At 41.7% G+C, this 7,665-nt stretch overlaps 1 protein-coding gene across 3 annotated transcripts in view; it reads right to left on the reverse strand.

Annotated features, from left to right (window-relative positions):
• Nucleotides 1-730, reverse strand: part of LOC101864345 (ras-related protein Rab-9B) — an 8,124-nt gene extending 7,394 nt beyond the window's left edge. Inside the window, exon 1 of one of the 3 annotated variants that reach the window (XM_005110980.2) lies at nt 640-730. The gene's annotated coding sequence lies outside the window, so the exon portion shown is untranslated. Of the gene's footprint in view, nt 1-570 lie in introns of all 3 variants that reach the window. The other 2 variants (XM_035973062.1, XM_005110979.3) reach the window with 2 other exon arrangements.
• Nucleotides 731-7,665: the final 6,935 nt, after the last annotated feature.

Here is a 7,665-nt window from a genome sequence, read left to right on the forward strand (position 1 = left end):
CTTGTGGCTTGTGCCATGATAGCCGCTTTGCACCCTCGAATTCAACCTCACCAATCTGGCTAGCTAGATCTAGATCTAGATCTCTAGATCTAGATCTAGATTAGATTTTAGTAGTAAACCGGTCCGACCTCCCAATGGGCACCCCGTGTTAGTATTACGGAACTGAATCAACATTTTTTCAATTATTCTTCTGGAATCTCTAGATCTAATACTAAGAGTAGAATTGTAGTAAGAGTGTGTGTACAAATTTACGGTAGAGTGTAGCTAGTCTGCTAGTCTACTGATACTGCTACAAATTCTAGAGATCGAAGTCTATATTGACAAATATATTAACTATAATCTCTTAACGTTGACAGACAAATTATGAGTACAATCTATTAACTCTAACCTAGATCTAGTGACTTACTTTCATTTAAATTTAAAGTTTAGGTCCTGATAAGCAAAAAAAAAACATTATGACGGCACGAGAGGGGAACGCCTTGACTTGGTCTTGACTCACGCAGCAACCTTCGAGAGACCAACGCTCTTCCGTATTTCAAAGACAAAATATAGATCTACTTAAATCCAAACCTTTTCACAATATTTTGAAGATAGTCAGCATCAGACACAAACAAAAATTATTAAGATGTCATGGCTTGCCTCTGATCTGCTTGCCTCTGATCTTGTGATCAGTAGTAATGAGACACCATGATTGATAATGACGTCATGAATCATGTGACTTTAGTCATGAGACATTTCTGTCTACTTTTCACAAAAGACTTTCAATTTCAGTAAAATGTTCACTTCCGATCGAAGTAGGCGGGGCACGAAAACTTTCAGTCGAGCGAGACAAGGTTTGCTCAGGCCTACGTGGAAATGAAATCGGAACATGTATGCTCGAATTTCGATATATAAATGAAGCTTGCAATGTGTGCAAAGACTTAAGGAAAATTGTAACTAGACAAAATGGGGAGAAAGTGTAGGGTAGCCATTATCTTTGTCATGTTGAAATGAAGCTTTCATCAGGGGCTTCAGGCTTACACCAGAACTGGTACCCAAAAAATACCATACTGAATACTGATTATTGAATACCTTTTTAATTAAATTTTCCTAAGCATGTATAGCATATATATATATATATATATATACAGTACTGGTATAGTCTACAATTTTTATCAAGGCGTTGTACTCTTAAACTGCTTATGTCATCTATACGTAGTCACGCAAATCAGTCAAACATTAATTAGGATCAAAGACAATAGTCTGCGCATGCATACTCGGGTAGTCTTGATGATGGTCCCTAAGAATAATTGGCTCATATGTGGTATATCAGACCCAGAGGATGGAATGCATGATTCGGCAATGTAACTGTAACTACAAAGTCGGCCTACTCGGTACACATTTGCAGACAGCGTCAGGGGACTCGCTGGGTTGTTGTGGCTGCTGCTGTTGTTGATCCGGTTTTGAAGTAGTTATTATAATAATAATAATAATAATATTAATAATAATTATTATTATTATTTATAATAATAATAATTACAGATTAAGTGTATAAAGCGTATTTCCACTTGTGTAATAGTTCTACGCTGTAGTATACACACACGCGTGTGTGAAAGAAGTACTTGTAGCTATATATTATGCTGTGAACTCAACGCGCTCACGTGCATCAAATTTAACACACTGATAAGATATTATCTCTGTAAAAGCCAGGAACAAATCGGTGGTTAAAAAATAAAGCGAAGTACGGCGGAAGAGCGACCTAGTGATATAATCACTATGATATCAGTTGGCCCTTTATATTATATCTATGTATCGTTACACTATATCAAAGAAAATACTTCATAGTACTTAGTTTATGGTATGCCTTACGTACATTAAAAACGGCTTTGTTGCGACACGGAATCCGCACCGAGAAGAAGAAGAAGAAGAAGAAGAAGAAGAAGAAGAAGAAGAAGAAGAAGAAGAAGAAGAAGAAGAAGAAGAAGAAGAAGAAGAAGAAGAAGAAGAAGAAGAAGAAGAAGAAGAAGAAGAAGAAGAAGAAGAAGAAGAGGAAGAGGAGGAGGAGGAGGAGGAGGAGGAGGAGGAGGAGGAGGAGGAGGGGAAAGGAAGGAAGAAAAGGAGGAAGGAAGAAGAAGAGTCACTCGTGGGTCATTTTGAAAATCTTAAATACTATTAGTTTATTTTTACAATACGACGTAGACTAGGCTAGTTTTCAATAAATTTATATAGATTTAAACGGAATTTTTATCGACATGGCGAGGGCTTCAGCTCAGCTTCCAGCCTGCCGATTGGTTTTAAAAAAGAAGAAAAAAATACCGGTACTAGATCTACAAATAAAATAAAAATTCAGACAGAGCGGTTTTTTTTTTTTTGGGGGGGGGGGTTCTTCATTTTGTTATTTTGGTGGGTGGGGTTGGGGGCGGGGGGGTTGTTTTGTTCTGTTTTCAAATGTTTTTCATCCGCCTGGACAGACGGTCTGCTTCGCCTGCGATGAAAATTTCACGGACTGGCGATTAGTTTTCAGGATGCTATGAAGTCCATAAAAGCAAGCACGTTCGTTTAATGTGCACCGTACGTACAGATCGATGAAATTAAATGGTTAAATTATTCCGGTGACCGCAAGTCCTAAGCACGCTGCTACAAACTCATCTCCCAAGTTCATTTTCTCTCATTGACGAAATGACCCTCTGGGCCAGGTAATATAGCCCGCGGGCTGTTGTAGTTAGTGGGACTTCTGCTCCTAACCTGATCCAGGTCAAGTAAACTAGTAAATCTAGCTATCTTTAGTCGTGGGGATGATGACCAACAACGGCCCCTTTAATTTTGTACGTAAAAAGTCGCGACACTTATTAACGTACGAGGACTTATTATTATTTTTATACTCCTGCCCCGTCCGTGTGTCCACCAAGACATAATATATACATGTACAGTCAAACCTCATTACTCCACCACCCTTGGGACGAGCATGCATGAAGCTGGCGGAACAGAAGGGCTAGCGGTTGAACGGGGTTCCTCTGTTGTATAGCCCCTTCTGCCCAACATCAAGGAGCATGATTCTGCTGTGCGATCTGTGTTTGAAGGGTGTCTTTTTGTCAGTGATATACATGTATAAGCAAACGTATTCTGAGCCGAGAGTCTTCTCTCTCTCTCTCTCTCTCTCTCTCTCTCTCTCTCTCTCTCTCTCTCTCTCTCTCTCTCTCTCTCTCTCTCTCTCTCTCTCTCTCTCTCTCTCTCTCTCTCTCTCTCTCTCTCCCTCCCTCTCTCTCCCTCTCTCTCTCTCTCGCTCTCTCTCTCTCTCTCTCTCTCTCTCTCTCTCTCTCTCTCTCTCTCTCTCTCTCTCTCTCTCTCTCTCTCTCTCTCTCTCTCTCTCTGGGCTAGCCGCTTGATGTTGTTATCCCATGTCTTTCCACTTTTCTGTGCATCGATTTCTGTTATTTTTCTCCGGATTCTACGTGGTCTTCCCCTTGATCGTTTACCCTGTGGGTTTCAATCCAACACTTTCCTTATTAGGCAGCTGCTTGACTTCCTGAGAGTAAGTCCAACCCATTGCCACCGCCTCTTCCCACCTCATCTCTGACTGGGCTCTGTCTTGTTCTCCTTATATTAATACTTCCTCGTTGGCGCTGGCAGTATGGCGGAGCGAATTTATATGACTATATAAGGACTGCACATCTCAGACAGTAATGACGGATGGTGGTGTGAAGGAGCAAAATACTTTGTATATAGGCGCTCCATTTCGTACATTGGCAAAGCGAGGCTTGCGGTATAACGGGGGGGGGGGGGGGGGGGGGGGGGGGTTTTAAAGAAAATTTTGAAATCTTTTTTTTTATTTTTTTTTGAAAAAGAGTCCCCTCCAGAGGGGATTGTGAAGGTGATATTGGGAGTGTGAAGGGGGGTAATTATGGAAAAGATACAATGGGGGGAAACCGCCGCTCTTGTAAAAGCTTAGTAAGCCAGTGCTCGCCAGACTGGGCAATATCGGTCGACCACTGATAGGCGTTATAACTCTGGTGGGCGGTGGGGGTCACCTGAGTAGTGGCAGGTTTGATATATAATGTCATACTTTTTTGACCCAATCCATGTACGGTACATGTAGCAATTAATGCTGGCCTGGCAATTAAAAGGTCAACCGGCATTGGATTATTATTGACCTAAGTCTTTTCTTCTTTTTTTTTTTTTTTACGTGACCTCCCCGGTTCTTTTCCCTTTCCCGGCATCCGGTTGTGAATTAATTTTGTCCCCGATTGATTGCCTCATGAGAGTTAAATGTATGGGACGAAGAGGAATGTCCTGTCCATAGGTATTTAAAAAACATCCACACACACACACACACACACACACACACACACACACACACACACACACACACACACACACACACACACACACACAGAGAGAGAGAGAGAAAGAGAGAGAAAGAGAGAGAGAGAGAGAGAGAGAGAGAGAGAGAGAGAGAGAGAGAGAGAGAGAGAGAGAGAGAGAGAGAGAGAGAGAGAGAGACTGGAAGCTATGATTTACCGAGGGGTTTTAATAATAATAATAATAAATAGCATTTGTATAGCGCATATCCCCGCTCAACAGCAGGCTATATGCGCTTTACACTATATTATATTTTATACATTTTATAAATTTGCTTTCGCGCGCTCATGTCATAAATGACCTTATGCAGTTGTGAACGCGCTAAAACTTTAATTAAACTAAAACCGAAATAATTGATTTTTCTTCATCCTTCCCTACAGAAGATGAACTCACGCACTAATTACGCAAACACGAGGACGTTTGCCAACATTGCTCACGTGCATTCCATTCCAAACCCACGCACGTTACATTCAGTTATAGCCAGTGCACACTGCTTATCGAATCGAATCAGGTCGAATTGAGTCGGGACCGACCAGATTTTCTTCCATTGAGAGATAAAAACTTCCATAGTAGCACAGTTCGACTGAACTGGAACGTGACCTTTTAAAACAAATCGTGCGTTCATTTTGCATGGTAGCGAGCCGAACGATCAGGCATTTTGTAAAAGTGCGCGAGCAAAGCGGTTATGGACACTGTATGTTTGGGGAAGTTGATTCTGACATATTTGGAAAACAATCGACATCTATCATGTCTGCAGGATTCAAGAACCTCTTAACACAACAAAATGTGATATGCAGCAGCCAGCACTCGAAGCCATCGTGGATGGAAATGGCAGTGTAGTAGTGAATGGTAAGTTTGGTGCTCAATTTACCGTACAACGGTCAAATGTCAAACCTGGCGCAAACAAGGGAAAGGTCAACATGTGCAGTGTGCACTGAAACCGTTATTAATCGACCCGACACGCCCCGATCTGATCCGTAATGTGGGCATCCGGTAGGCCTGTTTGACCGTGCGTGCCAAAGCGAGAAATTCTCCACTCCTTATTCTAAAAAACCCAACATAGATCTATTTATAGAGGCCCCAAGGGTTAACGGGTTAGCCGTTGTTTAAAAAAAAAAACCCACCGCGTTACAGGTTTTTACAATTTAAAAAACCCATTCTTTCTCCTTTTGCCTTTTCAATTTGTCTGTTACATTCCTTTGGTGACACCGGTATTTTACTTTCACTGCCGTCTAGAGTGCTCGGGTATTGTATAGCACTTCTCTTATTTATTCTTGCTTTACATACATTTCGACTTATATCCGTCACAATTTAAATTACAAGATTTCGAAATTTGATATTGTGTCTCGAAATGTCCCTCGTGTGAGCTTACTTGCTCCCCTTGAAAGTCCACACCCTAACAATAGGCCACAAGCACCGAAGAAGTCGCTTTGTCTCCCCGTGACCGGGTCCACAGACTTAATTAACTCCCTAGACACCCAATTAAATAAACAGGCCACCGGTCCACATCGCTAATACCGCACCAACCCGCGAGGAGAAGACGAAAGTGGATCACATTATTATATCGAAGTGACTATTTCTCCGAACGTTCGGAGAAATAGTGCCCATCTTTATTTCTCCGAACGGTTTCCGGCTTCCGGTCTCGTGATGTTTTGCCTATTTATTGCGAGAGTTCGGCGCCAACTTTCATTCTGCATCTGGTCTGGGGGAAGGAACACCGCATGGAAAGCCCGCCTACAGACAACCTTCAGTAAAACCCACCACACACCCACCACCATCATGCACATGTACACACACAAACTTATACACACACTAACTAAACAAACACGACCAATGGACAACTTTTGAACGTATGACGAGCTGAGCTGTGGATGGAGAGACAGTGTGAGTGAAAGAGCGGGTTAAAGGAAGAATGTGCAAGTGTATCCACACCCGACAGCAACTACAAGACGACGACACCGACCCCCCCTGGCCTGGTCCACAGCTCACGAACGAAAATAATGCAGCTTAGGCAGTGTTTTGCCTATATTATTGTCCATGGTTCGCAGGGTGCAAGGGAATGAGTGAGATTTTCTTTGTGTATGCCTGGAGGGAGGGGGTGGGGTGTGAAAGCCATGCGGACGGGGATGAGCCGCGGGAGAGAACACGGGAATTGAATGAATGAGTGAAACTGAAAAAGATGAACGACTCGTGAGCCCTAGAGTGAATGGATCCTGTGTTTCTATTTGTGTATACTTTGAACTGTTACTGAATGAAGGCTGAAATAAAGCCCGAAAAACAAACACACACACACTCACTCTCCACTTACACACTTACTATCACACACAGACACACTCACACACGCACATACATACACACACACACACACACACACACACACACACACACACACACACACACACAGGAGCAAATTTTTGGGTCTATATTTATTTCAATTTTCAAGAGCTAGTCTAGAGATTTTTAGATGAGTGTAAAAACGTGAAAAAGAAATGTTTCACAACAGAATGAAATCAAAATTAGAACAGCCCATGATAAACAACAAACATTAACAAATAAGGGCGTGTGTCCACCTGTCCGAAGAAGATTGGCTGTTTTAACCCTAAATGTGAGTAATTTTTTTTTTTAAAGGAGAGGATATTACATGTAAATTATGGAATCACACACCTTAAGGGGCCTGCCAGTGTCGGTACATTATTGGTCGTGGCAGTGACCACCGCAGATGCCAGTTCTAATAGTTCTATGTGTCGTTATCAATAACCCTCCGTAGATCTAGATCTAGATCTAGACAGCACACGAGTGAACACAACACATTACGTTTAAGAGCAGCACCCTTCATAGGCAACTCGTCATATCTGTAGCGAAAAACTGTTTGGAATTGTAGCATTCTTTATATAAATATTTACTGCGGACATTTTTTGGACCGCTTGAACCATATTGTATACGAACAATCTTTGGTAGGCCTATACTATAATTATAGATCTATATAATATCCGAAATTTGCGGGAAAGGATGTGATTTCAGAGTGTTCGGAGAAATAGTGCCCAGCTTTATTTTCCCGAACGTTCGGAGAAATAGTGCCTAGCTTTATTTTCCCGAACGTTCGGAGAAATAGTGCCTAGCTTTATTTTCCCGAACGTTCGGAGAAATAGTGCCGGCCTTATTATATTTCAATCAGTCAAGTATAAGTCTTTCGTTTAGATGCTAAATTTGCACCAGGATTAATCTCTACAATGTTGATAGATTTAGTTCATAATAAGGTCCGCTTTTAGTTCTATATATTAATTTTCCTTTCTTTGAAATTTGAATTCCCGTTGCCGTACCAATTTC

Source organism: Aplysia californica, unplaced genomic scaffold (assembly GCF_000002075.1).
Source record: "Aplysia californica isolate F4 #8 unplaced genomic scaffold, AplCal3.0 scaffold00978, whole genome shotgun sequence".
Classification (NCBI taxonomy): domain Eukaryota; kingdom Metazoa; phylum Mollusca; class Gastropoda; order Aplysiida; family Aplysiidae; genus Aplysia; species Aplysia californica.